Here is a 17,778-nt window from a genome sequence, read left to right as displayed (position 1 = left end):
TGAAAGTATCAGAACACAATCTGAAATAGATGCACAGCACAATACATGAACGTGTCTGTATCTATTTATATCAAGAGTATACCCCAGGGTTCGTGTTAAACTTCAAATTACAAATATCGATGCCAAAAACGAAGGATTTGTTTTTCATTCAAAATAATCCTCGTGAAAACGGAAACCACTCAGGCTTTATTGTCGCTTCATAATTAACTCCAGTGAAGGGATCTAATTACAAATGTTCAATGGTGCCCTATGGCAAAACGTCTAAGACAAGGGAAGGAGGATGGCCAGGCTTAAAGAACTCAGGTAAAAATGAACTCCATGGTAATGTCTGATAACTAAGCATGTCTCCGTCAGCTTGTCTGGGTGTTAATGAATGGGGCTGTTCTCTTCACATGTGGTTACTGGAGTTTTATGACGGCCATTTCACTCTTATTGCTCCTGGAAATAGGCTTCTCCGTGGCCTGAGCACCAGGAATAATGTTTAGGGGTTTATAAATAGATCCCGTTCTTTCCCTAGTAAAATTCTATTTATATTTTTTATCACCCAGACAAGGCTTGGAGCTCCGTAACTGGGTCCACCTGGGGCTGCGCATGGATCCTTCCTCCAGCATCTCTGTTTCGGAGCAGGCTGGGGAGGGAGCGGGGGGTCTGGGTGGTATGAAATACAAAACATGGGGTTTCTGCTTTGTAGCCTGTTTAAATAAAAGCAGCAATGCTCACCATCATTTCAAAGTTATCCTATCCGTGACGGCTTTGCTTTGCTCAGCCCTCACCAGGAGCCATGGGGCTGTGCCGTGCTCCTTGCCATGCGGGCGCAGTCCCTCTGTGCCCCAGTGCACAGAGCCACGTCCCCAGTAGCACCAGCCCCTCAGGGAGGGGAAAAAGGGACTCAGGGGCTGCAGAGTCCCTCCAGCTCCTCCGACTCCCCAACACCTTCAAAGGGCCACCGACAACCGGCTGCTGGCTAAAGCGAAGAGCCCAGCCCTGGCACCTCTGGCTCCACAGACACAAAAGCTGGGGATGCCGCGTCTTCCTGGAGCTTCCGAGCAATAAACAGCCTCCGGTCACTCCTGCGGCGGGGAGAACTACTCTCCCCTGTGGTTTGCTCCCAGCCTTGCCGCTGCCTGGCCGTGTGAGCAGCCTGCCTGCCTCCTTCCCTTCTGAAAAACAGAACGGAGCTGCTTCCCATCCCTTACGCGGGTGCTGGGAGATTTAATTCTGCTTGGAGAGCCTCGGATGAAAGGCACTGCAGAAGCAGCGGGGAGCGAGGCGCTTGTTAGCCGAGTGCCCGCCGGGTGCCGGGGCTGGCTCCGGGCACACGCACCCTTCGAGCGGCGGTGGGTGGCCAGGGATGCTGGGCTTGGCTGTGCGGAGCCGGCACCATGCGGTGCTGGTGTTGTCGTGCTGCTCCAGCCACTCCAGCTGCCCGGAGAGGAGAAAGCATTTTCTCTTTTGTTAGCGCTCAATCAGGCCGAGGAGAGGATATTAACGCTTAAAAGTTGGGGTTTTTTTTTCCGTGTTCAGCGTTCACAAAGGGAAACGTTGGGATGATCTCGAGGGGGAGAGTTGCTCTCGCACGCATTTTTAAGCGTTCTTTTGACGTTCATTTGATTTTGGCAGCAGGAACCTGCAATCTCTCTGAGCTCACCACAAAGGCATTGCCTCAGGCTGTACAGGAGTTTATAGACTAGGTCACAGGCTTCATGCGTATTTTATATCTGCTCAAATAGCATTTCAGCCTTCGACAAGCAGGGGTCAGAGTGCCAGCGCCCTGCCCGGGAGGGAAGCGGCTCAAGGCTGGTCACACAGGGTCAGTATGCCAAAGACGTCAAGCACCAGAAATGCTCAAACCCACCTTGGGAGAGAACGCCAAGGATTGCTCTGTGCATGGGCTGGCCTTTTTGCCAACGCAGGCAGGAGCAGGACGATGGCCCAATGCTTCCGGAAGGATTGGAAGCTCTGTGGGCTGCGGGGCCGGCAGCGAAGGAACGGCCCTGGCCAGCAGCTCCTCTCCTGCTCATGGGTGAGATTCCCCTCTCCTGCTGCACATGTACAGCAGAGACCTGTGCTTCTGGAGGAGGAGGCACCCAGCTGAGCTAAATCTCCTTCTGGAGATGCTGTGAGTCCCCATCCAGCACGTGAGAGCGGTATTCCTGCTGCCGGGGCTCGGTGCGTAGTGGCATAGCAAGGCCACAGGACATTCATCCACAGCGGTCTCAGCGCTGTGCTAAATGCAGATCTCAAACAAATACCTCACTCACACAAACGAATCGCCTGCCTTTTGATCCGGGGTGGTTAAGCGGGGGGCCCCTCCTGCCCCATAGCCCTGTGCCCAGCACTGCTCACGGGGTTTCGCTGCCGCCTCCTTTACCTCGCTCCTTGGAGCTGCTGCCCTCCGCACGGCTCCTGGCCGGGGTCACACAGCCACCAGCCACTTCTCTGCGGCTGCATTACCCTCTGTGAGCTCGGCTCAGCTTTGTCTTGAGCAAAAGCATCCACTGTGGGGCTCCAGAGGTGCTGTGAGGTGCACCGAGTTTTCCCACCTCTGCTGAGCCCTGAAAGCACTGGTGTTCTCACTTCAAAGGCGGGTTAAACGCACAGATGGATCCCTGACCTGTCTGCAAAGCACTGACCTAGAAGGGAAGGAGGCTTTCAGCTGCCTGACTACCCTGCAGCTCAGAGCTCCAGAGCACGTCCCCTCAATTGCCTTTCACTGCCCTCAGGATGAGCGTGGCCTTTGGCAGCCGGGATCTGGGAACCGAGGGGCTGCAAATCCTCCCCTGCGCTTGCTCCAGCACCGCTCCCACCCTGTGAGGAGCAGCGAGGACCCACAGGTCTGCCCAAAGCCAGGGCCACCCCTGCACACGCGTGTGCCCACACACGCACACCCTCTGCGTGTTTGTAGAACGATCTTTTTAATTTTCTGGTCGGCTTGGCAGGTCACAGCTGCTCCTTCCCCAGAGCTCCCGAGCACGTTTGCGCGGGTTCCCATTTACACACAGGACGGTGTTTCATCTCCTCCGCGCCGCACGTTTCACGAACGAGCCGTCTGAAACATGGCAGGGGCTGGGATGGGGAGCGGCATGTGGGATACTGAGGGGAGACAGCAGCCGTCCCGTGGCATGGGTAACATGAGTTTTCTCAGAGCCCAGGTTTGGTGGGGCTGCTCCACGGTGGAGGATCAGGCAAGGGTTCGCTCTCCACTTATTTTTGCTTTAACTCAATGCTTTGCATGTACTGAGACCCAGCCAAAGTGGAGTGTTAATTGCTGCTGGGCGAGGCTCGTTAAAGTACAGCTTTGGGGTGCGAGGGGCAGGACGAGAGGCCCAGAACGGGAACTTTGCTCCTCCAGCCTCCATTATCACAACGACAACCCCAAAACCGCTGCAACAGCCACCAAATGCGCACAAAGGAGCTTTGTTAAAACAAATGCTCTTCCCAGCGCCTCCCACTTGGGGAAATTGGGAATTTCTCAGCTAACGCCCTGCAGCTGGGGCCACCCTGGGTAATTATGGGGATAATTTATGCAACGCAGTTGATGATGGTGGAGTTTGCTGGCTGCTGCTCCTGGGCTCCTCCGACTCGGCTCCGCTGCTCCCCGCCTGCCCATCGCCCCACGGGTGTCTGAGGGGCGCGTTCCACGCGGGACCCGGCTCCCACCCCAGGCAAGGAGCAGCAACACAGCGTGCGGGGAGCGGATGCTGGCGGTCGGGCTGCCATCTAGTGGCTTTTCCAGCCTTTTTCTTTTTTTCTTTTCCCGTTTCCCGCTGGTTGCGCAGCCCGGGCGCAGTTCCCTCCGCCCTGCAGGTCTCTGCCGCGCTGGGGCGGCCGTGAAGCGCTGGCCGGGCTCCGGAGGGACGAGAGGGACATAAGGCGACAGCAGACTGCGCAGGATTAGCAGTAGGTGGGGAGAAATCGGGCCGTTATTCGTAAAGCACCTCTCTGTCTCTCCTCTGGTTCTGCTTCTCACTGGTTTCGCCTTGGGCGCATTTCTGACCCCCACCCACAGATAGTGAAGCGCATCCGTCCTCTCCAGTTGAGATGTTGGTGATGAACTCAGGGAAGAGGTGTAGCCTGACTAATGGTCTGAGGTGTCCTGTCTCTGCAAGACAGTTGTGATCTGTGTAGCAGGGCAAATGGTAAAAAAAAAAAAAAAAAAAAAAACCACAAAAACCCCCAATCTGTACGTTTTGGCAAGAGGGTCTTGGGGGCCAGCCTGCGCACGCGTGAGCACGGGGACTGTTCAGCTCATCCCCGCCCTGGCGATGGCTGCTTTTCCCCGGTGAGCGATGGGAGCCTCAGGACCGAGTTCAGAACAGCCTGAATTCCCAGAAGGGATTGTGCCGTATAAACGTAGGAGAATCTTCATTCCAGCCTGGCTCTGCGGTGGTGTTAGCAGAGGCTCTGGAAGGCGCAGACGTCGGAGTGAACGCGACCCTCTTCGAGACAGCTGGTGATGCAAAGGTCAAAAAAGTGATTGATGAGGAGAAAAGTACATGCTAATATTTCTCCAAGAGGAAAAAGAATTACATCGAATGGGTGTAATATTCCAAAAGGGCTAGCACGTATGGTGAGTGATGCCAGCATTTTAAGGGCACTTAAGCCTTAAATTTCCCCTTGGTAGAAGGTGTGTCACTCTTACACAGTGCATCACGTGATGTGCTTTATGGGCAAAGTGTCACGCAAATATACCCACAGGAGAGCAGAAATGCCAGCAGTGCCACGGGAGCAGCAGCGCTGGCAACTGGCTCGCCGCTCAGGGCTTGTGGCTCTCTCCCGCGGAAGCCTCTCTGCCCCTTGGGTCATGGCCATTGCAGTAGGTTCCTCCTGAAAGGTCTGGGCAGAAGGATTGTGCCTGCTGCGGGTTTTTTGTTGTCCATTTTCCTGCAATCAGGAAAAAAAAAATCCCCAAATTCCCCTTTCTGCTCTGCCTTAGGCAGTTAGCAGCTGGTTTTGATCATTATCAACAGCATCACACCCTCCGCGTGGACACGTCCAAGGGTGGGACCCTTATAAATCCTGAGCTCGCCTTTTGTCCAAGCTCAACACTTTTATCTCAAAGCTCTGTATTGCAAAATGAGGAACAGGGGCTGCCACAAATTGGGTGCTTTAGGCAGAGAAAGGAACAGGCTGCAGGGCTGAGGATGCAGCAACACAGTGGAGCAGCAAGTGCCTGCCCTGGCAGGTTGGAGCTCTGTGCCAGAGCAGGTTCCAGCAGCAGAGATGGAGCATCAGAAACCCTCCTGACTTACTGGGCTCTAAACTGGGTGCACAAAAAAAAAAAAAAAAAAAAGCTGAGTAGTAAGCAGTGATAAACTTTACGCTGTTACTGAAGTATCAGCAGAAAGAGGAGGCAGGCAGAGATTTGCTGCAGTTCATTTAATGGGGTTTTCTTATGTTATATTGGAACCTATTATTATTATTATTATTATTATTATTTTCCCCAGTAGCTACTATTGGGGGAAAACTAAGACTGGGAGGACAATATGGACCTGGCTTGGGATGGAGTTTGGGCCACCAGTTGGTTTAGAGACAACACTTTCTATTCCTGATTGCTTTGTCACCTGGAGAAGTTTCTGAAGCAGCGTAATCCTTGCACAATTATTCTAGCCTGAATAAGTGCCATTCTTTTAAAATCTCCCTTTTCTATTGTTTCTTACTGGTTTTGATAGATGGTATTTCTGTATATTCCATACATACACATTTGATTTTCCATGTACAAAGTTCCGTCTGCCTTCAGGAAAAGGATATGGAATTTTTGGGCCATTAATTTGGTAGCATATCGAATGATGGAGCTATTTCTGAAAGCTTTCTTCATATATACGAGATGATTGTTTGACAGAACAGCATTCAATATTGTCGGAATAATTATTATGCTCGTCTAATACATCAGTTTAAGCTGTTATCACGGGTTCTTTGAAATGCTGGATAATTACATAAATAATTATGAAACATTCCATCCATGCATCTCAACGCAAAGTATTGCTGCTGATCTTTTATCGACACAGAACTAGAAACAGCGTTTGTGAAAGGAAGGGGGAATCCACGGCACGTGCTGCATGGGTCGTTTCCCTTATGCACACACCCGAATACCAGGCAATTTGAGCATCAGATGAAGAAATGAACTGCCACCACCTCGCTTGCTTCCCTTCGCTCTCCTTTTGGTTCCTCACGTGCTGCTGCCTGGGTCCGCAGACGGGAGCTGGCCGAGGCTCCCTCACCTGCAGGTTGCTGAAAATTTATTTTTCACTGCAGAGGTCCCTGGGCATCGATAATCTGGTTGAGCCGGTACTTTTCTCTGGAGCTGGCGATTAGGATGGTGATTCAGAGCAGCACGCCAAAACCCTGACCGCGACGTAGGCGTCTCCAGTGTGGAGTGGGCAGCCCGGGCAGCAGGAACCCAACGGGGCTGCATTGGGCAGCCCGGGTCCTGAACGCTGGCTGTGAGCTCCGGCCGTGGGCCAGCTCCTCCGATGGCACCGGGCATCCCTAAAACACCAGCAGCTCGTCCGGTTATTCCCATCGCTCCTGTTAAAAGGAGTTTGTTTAACCCAGAACGGTGTTGTATCTGGCGAGTGCCAAGGGTGGGTGCCGCTTTCTGTGCGCAGGGATTTCGGGACCGGCAGAGCCGCACTTGGCCCTTCCCTCTCCTGCGCTGCGGGTGTCAAGGGGGCCTGGGAACGCAGCAGCTCTATTGATCTTTATTCTTCTGGGGGTTTATTAGCACATTATCAATTAGCACATGTGGCCAAGAGGAGGTTCATTAGCACTTTCCTGTGCCATTTCCAAACTTGTCAGTGCTGTCTTCTGTTTGTGCTGGCACCTACGGAATGGATTTTCCTTCTTTTTAAGAAACAAACTGGAAACGTGTATGGATATTGGTGGGAGCATTCAGCAAGCCCGAGGAGATAGGTCATCTTCATTTGGGAATGGCGGGGGAAGGATGCACTCGTGCCACTGCTGCCGTGTTGCCGGCCCGAGCAGGGGGTGGACAGGAGAGCTGCTGGGCAGTGGAGCCCAGAACGCCTCAAGTCGGGAATCCTGGCAGATTTTGTGAGGATATATCAGTGCTTTGAATCAGGGGGTCCTTAAAGACTTGGCTGGGGAGCGTTTGAGTGAAGCCCTAGGTTTTGACTGAAATTTTCATTTCCTTTGTTAAACTTCTCTGCAGTGAGGAGAGGTGGGAGCACACACCCCCCCCCCCCAGCGCTGAGACCCCAGCCAGCGCTGACCCCCTCCCCGTTCTGGGAGGGAGCAGCTGGTGCTGTCGGCTGAGCAGTCCATCACGGCCCAGCACGGCTGTCACCGGGAAGCACGACGGAACGAAAACAAAAGACGTGACAAATTTGTCCTTTTCTCTTTTATAATTAACCAAAATATCTTGTTGTGCAGCAAAGCATGGCTCCTAATTAACAGACAGGAGAGAGGCTATTTTTAAAATCCAGACCCCCAGTAATTATATTTGCAGCAGAGAATGATATTTCAGTCAAACGCGACAGACAGTGAGCCAAGCTCCCGTGTGAGGCAATTAATATTTCACACCTGCCAAGCAAATCAGCGGCGGGGAGAGGAGGGGATGGCATTGTAAAGGGGACGCTGCGCCGGCGGGGGCCGGCGCTCACCACGCGGAAGACCGAAGATCCTTCGCTTGGCGGTACAACGGCCAGTGAAGCAGCACTGGCCACCGTTGAGGCTGACAAAGAGGAGTTGGCCAAAATGGACACCGGCGAAACCACCCTTGTCAGGGAGAGAGTCTGCGGGAAGGCCATGTCCCGTCCCAGCCCGGCGGGAAGGGAAATAATCAGAAAGCCTGGCAATATCCTGGTCTGTTTGGGAAGTAGATTCCAACATCAGGATGGTCAGCCCTGCCCCTTCCATCATGATAGCGGTCTTCCAGTACCTCAAGGGGGCCTACAAGAAAGATGGGGAGAGGCTGTTCAGTAGGGCCTGTTGCAATAGGATGAGAGGTAATGGTTTTAAAATAGAGGGGGGTAGATTTAGATTAGAAATTAGGAAAAAATTTTTTATGATGCAAGTTATAGAACACTGGAACAGGTTGCCCAGAAAGATGGTGGATGCCCCATCCCTGGAAACGTTCAAGGCCAGGCTGGATGAGGCTCTGAGCAACCTGACCTAGTCAGGGATGTCCCTGCTCCTTGCAGGGGGGTTGGACTAGATGACCTTTGAAGGTCCCTTCCAACCCTAAGCATTCTATGATTCTAAGTTGATGTTCTTTACTGGTCCCAGCAAGGTACTGGGTGGCTGGAGGAAGCCGTCACCTCACGCTCCGCGGCCGCGCGTGTCTTCCTGTGCCTCTGGGCTCTGCCAGCCGCTCCGTGCGCTCGTAACGGATGTAAGCGCACCTCTCCTGTGAGTTGTACATATTAGCGCGTTCATTTTCCCGGTTACGGAGACAAAAGCGTGTATTTTCCTTCCCACTGTTTTTGCTGCTCAGGATTAATCTGCCTGTTAATGGATAATCTGTCAGCGTTTGGAGGCATTGAAGTTGGGAGGAGATTTACAGGCTCGTGGTACCATCTGCTTTATTAGAACGGCTGGAAAACCTGACATTCAATTTGTTCTGCAGGATTTGACAACAGATTATTCTCTAGATTCCAAAACAATTAAGAAAACCAAAAACCCAGAGAGAAGGGTGACGAGGAGGGTGGGCCGAGGCAGGGAGGCAGCTCTTGACCTGTCCCCAGGGCGGGAGGGACCGACCGACCTCAGCAGAGCATCCCAGGCTGCAGAGCTTTTCTGCTCGGCTTTGCTCCCACGTGTGGCAATAAAATGCCAGCAGCCGCGCGGCTGGAGACCAGCGAGCCAGCAAGCCCGAGCCTGGAGGCCAGCCCAGCCACAGCCTGTCCTTACACCTTGGTAGCACTGGTGAAGCTTTTTGTGTTTCACGAAGCAGCTGGTAGCGGGGAGGCGGTCGTCAGTGTTCTCTCTGAAACGCGGAGTGCCTCCAATGCCGCAGCTCCGAAAGTTTCCCTTCCAGATTACGGAGGAGTCACACTCAGGCGGGGAACTCTATTGACCTCCCGCCACCGTCCTAATGAGAAAAGATGATAGTAAAACTCCAGGGGGAATAAAAGCAAACAAATCTTCTTTCTTCCATAGAAACAAACCAACAAACCTGTAACAATTAATCTGAAAGCATCCAGGAGAGCTCTCAGGAGAGGGCCTGTGCTTCCCAAACACTCTCTGAAGCGTTTGCTGTAAGTAATGGAGCCTCAGCCTCCAGGTATCGATCGTGTGCCCTGTGTCACCGGAGCGCTTTAGCTAAATGATGCGGCCTCGCTTCTCATCACCGGCGCTCTCCCTAAGGCTACCGATGCTGCTGAGAGGGGCTGCGTCCCAAAGGGTCCAAGGAAAAGTTCTTGGAGGTGGGGGAAAAAAACCCAGTCAATTTGTAGTATTCCTCATGCCAGACTTACAGCGCCAATTCCCTGAGTCCTCCGACCGCCCAGCCAAAGCCACGCTGAGCAGCACTAAAAGCCGTGCCCGTTGCGATTCTTCTGCACGGGAGATGGTGGGAAAACACAATTCCTGTGGCAGCAGAGGCTGTGCATTGCTGACTGCCTCGTGAAGATGCTGTTTGCTCTTGTGCATCCACATGTATGCATCTTGCGCATGTATGGACCTGCTCCCCCCAGTCCCCATCGCAGCATCTCCCAGCTCTGCACCGCAGCACGCCCCAGCCTCCCCTTATTCCCCCCTTAACGGATCCCTGGGCTCTGCCTGGATAAAATTAAGGTGCTCTTTGTTCATCATAGCTGCTTGAGATCCTTGCAGAAAATACTTTCTAAAAGCACAAAACAGAAATATTCCCGTACCAGGGAGTCCTGCTCTTCAGAAAACAGCTGACAGAGGCTGTTCTGCGTCGTGTCGGGACCTCCAGCAGCAGCAGTTCTGGTGCGGTGCCGCAGGGGGGAAACGCATTTCATGGAGCTAAGGAGAAAAATACCTGAAAGCAAAATGGAATAGGAGACACCACGGTGTTATTACCAGTGGGCAAAGGGGAGCGGGGAAAGGATGGCTGTGGCCCTGGGGATGCTGCTGCACTGTGACACCGGCCGCACGTGAAAATGGAGGGAGCAATGTGGGTGGGTAGATGTCTGGGGTCTGCAGAGGTACTGGAAATAAGAAGCCTTTCTTCTCGTTGGCTTTGGATTCCACGTGTGGCATCGCTTGCAAAATCCTCCCATCTGGAAATCTCTCAGCCCGGCAGTCGCTCTGACTGCGTCCCTCGGCGGGGAGAGGCCGGGCAGCGCTGGAGCATCCCCACTGCACCCGGGCTGTGCCATGGGATGTGCCATCCCGAGCGGAGCGCGGACAACGGTGCTGTGCCCAGCAGCTCTGCTGGGGCCTAAAACCCTTCCTGCGGCTCAGGGGAAAACCAGAGTCGTTAACTCTCTGTTACTGTGGGGAGTTTATTCGTCTTGGTCATTTCTAATGCATCTTTTCTTATCTCATAAATAGATTTATTTTTTTTTTCCCCTCCCTAGATCATGGTAGTACTGAGAATATGGGGTTGGCACTGTGTCCGCAGTTTGGACATCTTTTTTTAGGCTGCTCCTTTAGTTGGACCTTATCAATAGCATTATGAGACACGCTATAATTTGTCTGGTGAAATAATTTTAAACGCTAATACTGCTGGATGTTTATATTCTAATGCGACTGTCCTGCAATGCCCCCTCCTCCGTGGTGAGAGCTGGGCTCTTAAGATGCCCCTCGCTCCCCTTCCCGGGAGGTTTAACCGGATAGCATCTGATTGCATATGCGCTTTGATTTGCAATGGTACTGGAAGCTTTTTGTTCTATTATTCACTGTAGGTCTGTGTTGTCTGCGCTTATTATGTGCCATCAGAAGATACCTGGGAGTCGGCAGCCTTCCCAGCCACTGCTATTGTACAAACACATCAATAAATAAGCGGTGTCTGAATTTAGCTGTGTGCTCATAACCGTTAGCAGAGCCCCGTCGTTTTTTCAGGTCATCTAGCACTGGAGTTGAAATAGTTTTGCTGTTGCATCCTTCTCTTCAGGAGACAACCAAAGAAGGGCCTCTTGGATTTCTGTCTCATTTTATTTATCCCTCCAAGACCGAGGACTCGACTTTAAAATCAAACCAAACGGATAATTCTGAATGCGGGCCGTTTGGGTTTCCAGGGCGGTGGGTCAGCAGCAGCAGGAGCTGGTAATGACTGAGGATGCTCCTGTCTCCGTGTTTGAACAAACCCTCCTTTGAAAAACGGAAAGACTGGTGCCTCTGGGACCTCATTTCCCAGGCAGAAAACAGCAGCACTTTATTATCGGCAATTGCCAGGGTGGAGATGAGAGCCCTTTCCAGTCCTTTTCCCCCGGTGCTTTTAAAGACGCCTTTCACCGCTGCCACTGATGAGTTTTACATCTCCACTGATGCTTCAGTAACACCTGGCACTAACCTGATATTTACTTAGAGCAAAAGCCGTTCCTTTATTTCCTAATTACAGTTTGGGTTTCTCTCTGAGAAATACCACCATAGTTTTGAGGCTGTGCTTACACAAAATACAGCGGGAGTGAGAGTTCTTCCTGCAAGTAAAGGCAGTGTAGACTTCTTCCCCACCCTAATCTTGGTCAGTGGTGTTTCACCAATGACCTCTCGCGGCTCTGGGGACACAGCTGGGATGGGTTACTCGTTACCCAACAGCTGGGACAGCTTCCCCAAACGAGCCCCAGGGCTCTTCCATCCCGTGGGATCGTGCTCAGGGTATAAAGTGGGGATGTGGGAAGGGGCAGGTTTGGCTGCAGGTTTTGCTGTGTGGGCGGGAGCAGAGCACCAGGATCCATGGTGAGCTATTGTACTGGAAATTACATGCTTAAGTATGTTCTGGTTTTGTTTATCATCTCTGTATTCTCTTCTTCTGTTGTTCTGTTGAACTGCTTTAATCCTAATCCATGAGTTTTGCCTTCTTTTCTTTCCCAGTTCTCCTCCCCATCCCACTGAGGGGGCTGTGAGGGATGGAGTGAGCGAGCAACTCTGTGGTATTTTAGCTGCCGAGTGGGGCTAAGCCATGACAGCAGGGCAACATATTAGGTGTCTATATTTGAGGTATATTTGCACATATAACAAATTAAAAATATAAAAACAGCTAATAGGAAAAATCTCTTCACCAAAAGGGTTGTCGAGCTCTGGAAGAGGCTGCCCAGGGAGGTGGTGGAGTCACCATCCCTGGGGGGGTTTAAAAGACGTGTGGATGTGATGCTTAGAGACATGGTTTAGTGGTGGACTTGGCACTGCTAGGTTTACAGCTGGGCTCTATGATCCTAAAGATCTTTTCCAACCTAAACGATTCTGTGATTCTGTAATTTCATCACATTTAAAATGAACAGTATTGCAAATAGCATTTATTTGGAATTAAAGCTTTAATTGAGCATCGTGTATATCTCAGGTACAGTTGGCTTGGTGTATCAACAAGATGGACTTGCTGCAGTCCTGGTGATGGATGGAAAGCCCAAGCAATGAATCCAGCTTGCATGTTCGTATGACATCCATAAATGAGAGAAATAAATTGCAATCAGCAGGCTGCAGATCTGGATGGAGAAGCTAATCTTTGTACTAAATTACGAGACTTATGCTTTAATGATTTTTATTGGTGTTTTGTGGCGCTGCTGTTTATTATAGTTAAGTACTTTGGACGGTGCAGCAATGAGAAGCAGTCAATGAAATCCGCCGGGTTAATGAGACCCTGATACAGCCCGAAGGTGGGGATGGATGGTAACGGAAATAGGAATAGTCCATCTCCGTCCTCTCCTGGTCGCTTTCTGATATTGCTGCAGCCTCTTGTCACTCTTTGTATGTTCAAACAAATGTGGGTATTTCCAGAAAAACACAAAAGCAGGTCTTGAGGACATCCCATCACGTCAGCGCGCCAGCGGTACCCATCCAAAATCACCACACTAGCGCAGGCATCCTTACCAAGGATTAATTACCTCATTTGCTTTTTCCGAGGCATTTTCATGACTCCGGTGAGAGCCAGTTCTCTCACACTGACAAAAGCACAATTTCAAGGTGCTCTCAGCTAGGTTTCACTGCTGTCGCCGGCTCCCATGCGAGCAGGCAGGCTCCCTCACCGCTGGCCCCGTTCCTGTGACACGGTGCTGCTGAGCTCCCGGCCATCACTGTCTCTGTCCAGTAGTGAGATAGCGTCACCGCAGATCTCCCTCTTTCCGTCACAAAGCCAGGAGGAATTGCTTTCAAAGGCCACAAAGGCTTTTCTTCAGCCCCTGTGCTGGGGCAGTGGGAGCGGTTTCCGAGCATCTTCTGGCTCTTTGCCCATCCTACGTCGTCCCAGAGTTCCCTTCTTTGCCTTCAGGTCCCTGTTCTTGCGACTTAGGAAAGCTGCCGCTTTTGGCAGGCTTCTGGTTTTGCCCGTTCTTGCCGTGTTTTTCCAAGGCAATTCCTTCTGACTCGTTCAGCCTCCGCTATGGCTGCGGAAAATGCGCGTCTGGGGAACAGTTTCATGAAAAAATGCTTAAGTCACTTGATTTACATTGTAGCTTGCCCCTTAAAGCTAGATTAAAGACCTAATAATATCCTACAAATCGCTGAACAGCCAGAAGGTAGTAAATGAGCGCAGCCTTGATTAGATTTCAACAAACAATCTTGAAGTAAAAGTTGAAGGCATAAAACTGTGCAGCAATCTATCCACCATATGGTTTGCTCGAATGTAGTCACGTGTACGCTTCAAATTTGCTTTATTATTTGAAGATATTGATTTTAGTGGAATAATCATACTAAGCAATTTGTTTTAATATACGACTTTTATTAACAGTATGCTACCATTTAAACGATCATCTTTTTTCTTTTTCTTTTTTTTGATCTACGGATCAAAAGTCTGATATTCCTGGGTTTTTTCAGCTGTCCCTCTCCGAGGAACAACTCTGAGTGTAAATGAATAAGCAGTAGCTGTGGAAGGGGGTAATAAAGAGCAAGGCGCCCGTTAAATGCAGTTGCAAGGATTATGAAGAGGCAAGGCTTTGCCCAAGTTAAAAAAAAAAAAAAAAAAATTTGGTCTTTAATTCTGAGAACTCTATTGAAATGAGACTCTCCAGAACAGCTTTCGCCCAAAGGCTGCCTTGCTAGGAGTCTCAGGATGTCGGTGCTGAAGCACTAAGAAAGGAAGCGTTTCCTGCCCCGAGAGTTACAGTATAAACATAAAACGTGCAAAGCCAAGCATGATAAAACAAACGGATGACAAGATCTTAAGGAAATGGCTATAGCGGTGATAATATTAGGGAAGCTTTTGAGCTCTTTGCCCTTTTTTAGATGAATCACAATCAGTTAATTCCTCAGGAGCCGTCTGCTCGGAGCAGAGAGCTTGCGTCCTGCGGTACCGGTGGACAGGAGTTCCCCTTGCTCAGCCCCGTCAGGATTTGGTCCCGCGCCTCCCGTTCACACAAAGGAGATGTAAAGCTTCTGAGATCCTGTTGGGATTACTAGGAGAAATAACTCAAGCTTCACTCAAATATAATTTTATTTGCAGCTTTGTGCTCCCCTCCGGCTGTCCCACCCCGTACAGGCGCAGGGATGCTCGTAGCGCTTCCGAAAGCCGCACCTCCCACGGCAGTTCTTCGGAGGCCCGAGCGCAGTGGCCGTAGGAGATGGGTGGTGATTTCCAGAAAGCGTTGGTCTCTCTGGGAAGTGGTGTGGTTTTGGTTGCTAAGGCTGAGGACTGAGACGCATAACTTCTGGCTTTTGGGGTTTCGTTGTGGTCTGGCCTTGCTCCAAGCAGTTCCTCTGCTCTCGCCCGCGCGGTGGGAGCGTGGTAAAGCATTAATACTCACTCACTTTCCACTTAAGTGGGAAAGTTATTAAAATGCTTTGAAACTCTTGAATGGCAGTGGATAGGGGAGTGTAAGGTTGGGTTTATTTGATGGGGTTTTGTACAGAAATAGCCCTCTCAGGCTGCACATCCTCTGGGACAGCAGTGCTGGTGCCTTGGGAGGATGGTGGGAATCCAATTATTTCAGTTGTCCAAAATAGCAACTTTTAAGAGGTGGGGAAATGACTACAACAAAACTATTGTGTGCCATCTGCCTGCTAAAATACTTATAGAAAACATGTTTCCTGGTATATAACTTCCTAGCCATATGTCTATTGCATCATTCACAATTAAATTAAATCACCCTTAAATACTTGGAGAAATTCCCAGGCTTGTGAACAAGCCTTCATCACCGTGGGTTTGAAATTTGGACACTTGATGCTGTAAATGTTTAATTGAAATGGGCTCAGCCGTTGTTAACCTTATACAGCTGATACAGACTGCTGCGAGATAATTCAAGTGCATGTTTCTTATTTTGGTCTTTAAATTTTTAACTATAAAAATTTGTTATGACGCTGGAAGGAGGAGATAATTCTAGAGTATTAATTTGCAACCTGCTCCAGTCACTTTATACAGAGGTTTAACTGGAGCGTCAGATCAATGAGAAAAGGTGTTATCTTCCACATCTTGAATAAACAGGCGGAAATAACTGATTACAGCTGGGTATTCTGAATATTTGGAATATGCTTGGAGGTGTGTACACACACACACACTCCCCACCCAAAGAGCTTACCCACTTCACAGCATCTCTGAACCACGATTGTGAATGGACGTCAGACCACAAAGCCCGACCAGCTCCTGGTTAGGCTGGGCTGGCCGTGTAGAAGCCCCGCAGCCGGTGATGCCGCACAGGAGGCGGGCAGCGTCCCGCTGCCGCCACCCGACGGGGAGCTTGGCAATGCCCGCGCTGGAAGCTCCAACGGCAGAGTCGTTGATGGGTGGAAGCATCTCTAGGTCTCTCTTTTAAAATCCTCCGAAGGTAATGCTTTAAATTAAAGAATAGTCTCAAGTAACTGATTTGGGTTCTGGTTTTTTTTGCTCTTTATTTGAGGATATGTTAGATTTACCTGTTGTGCCATGCTTAGCTGAGTTGCTACCCTAAAATGTGTTCAAAGGCATGGTCTGATGTACTCAGCGCGCACATGGACATAGGTATTAATGAAACCCTTACATCTGTGACACAGGGAATGTCATTTAAACTCAGCCCAGTTTCCACTGGAAACCAAACCCGCGAGCTTCCCGTGCTCGGTGTCTGGCAGACCCAGTCATCACCTATTTTTAGCCCGGCTCTCTATTTTTAGTCTGGTTTTGAAAGGTGAAACGAAACCGGCAACCAAACCCAGATGATTCCGTTGGTTTCTTTCATTCAGGAGGCCAGAGCAGCGCTGGAGGAGAATGGCAGGAAACCTGGCAGGGCGGGGTGGAGAGCCCCGGGGGGCAGGAGGGGGGTGGGGGCGCAGGGGTCCAGCTGCCGGCGGGGTCCCACCATGGGGCTGCACCTGCTCATGGTCTGGGGCTCCCCAGCAACTCCTGTGCAAAGCAGGAGCTCAGTGTGAGATGATTTGTTTTATTCTTTTCCTACAGTTCACTTTATTTTTAGGACTGAAATAAAATTTCTAAGGGTTTCTAAGCTTTTTGCCTTCGCTGTACGAGAGCGGTCCCAAGCCCTGTCCTGCCAGAGGCAGCCCAGCAGCTTTTCTCGGTGCCGCTCAGCGGGATGGGCTTGGTCCTCACCAGATGGAGTTCTGTCTCAGCGGCTGATGCTTCGAAATTCCAATTTCTTATTTTTAGCTGTGTTATTCAACCCAAATTCTCACTTGAATAGAAAAAAAATATACAAATCTGTTATTTAAATAGGACCTTTGTCTCACTCTGCTTTTCTCATTTCATCTTTTGAATATACTTTTCTAAACTGGTATGCACACAAACCTGCGCTGCGTACTGAGTCACGCGTTTCCCAATGTGTGGTGTGTGTTTGAGAGGAAAAAGAGAAAATTCTTGGGGGGGCTGTTGGAGATGGCGGGGCTGTGGCCATGCTCGGGTTTATACTGCGCTGGAGATCGGATTTTACCGGGGTATCTTGGTCTTTGATAGAGCTGTATAGCTCTGTCACTCAGCAATAGATTACTGAACAGAAATCTTTATACAGATGTTGGGGCACATTTCTTAGCTACAGATATTCCCAACCAAGAGACTTTTTCCTGTCAGAGAATCACAGAATGGTTTGGGTTGGAAGTGACCTTTAAACATCATCTCGTCCAACCCCTGTCTCGTGCTAAAACCAAAAGCTACTGGAATTTTGTCAGAGCAATAAATGTAATGGAAAGGCTCTTTGGGGGATTTCTTTGTAGGTAATACTGCCCTGTCTTCTTTTCTGTCTTAATCCTTTTGCTGACTGTAGCGGTGTCATGGGGGCATCCACAAAAAGATAATATATTGGGTAACTGCTTCATTGTCCTTCCTTCCATAGCTATTTTCCTGGCCACCTCACTTTTGATTTCCTGTTAGCAATGACTCCTTTAGTGACTGCGTTATTTAGCTGTAAAAGGAAAGAAAGAATTCAGACTTAACTAGAGTTTAGTTTCCTAAGTGATTTTTTTTTTTTTTAATTCCCAAAGGCAAAATTATTAGTAAGATGTTTCTGTTGTCTTTGCCGTCCCCAGACATAAAAATCAAGAAAGGGAAGCACCAAAGTATTTTAAAATAATTATTTTTTTAAAAAAGCCAGTACTTCTGGAGATACTCGTGTTACTCTAAGGCCACGGTCGGATGCAGTGGCTCAGCCCCGCTTGCTGCCCGCGGCAGAGCATCCCCGGTGCCGCTGGTTCCAGCGCTGGTCCTCGCGCGCCTGCGGTGCCGTCCCCAGGGCCAGGGCCAGCCATTTCCACCTGGTGAAGTTCAGCCTGGTAATAAAA

Source organism: Chlamydotis macqueenii, chromosome 23 (genome assembly GCF_036417535.1).
Source record: "Chlamydotis macqueenii isolate bChlMac1 chromosome 23, bChlMac1.mat, whole genome shotgun sequence".
NCBI lineage: Eukaryota > Metazoa > Chordata > Aves > Otidiformes > Otididae > Chlamydotis > Chlamydotis macqueenii.
Note: the sequence above shows the minus strand (reverse complement) of the source record.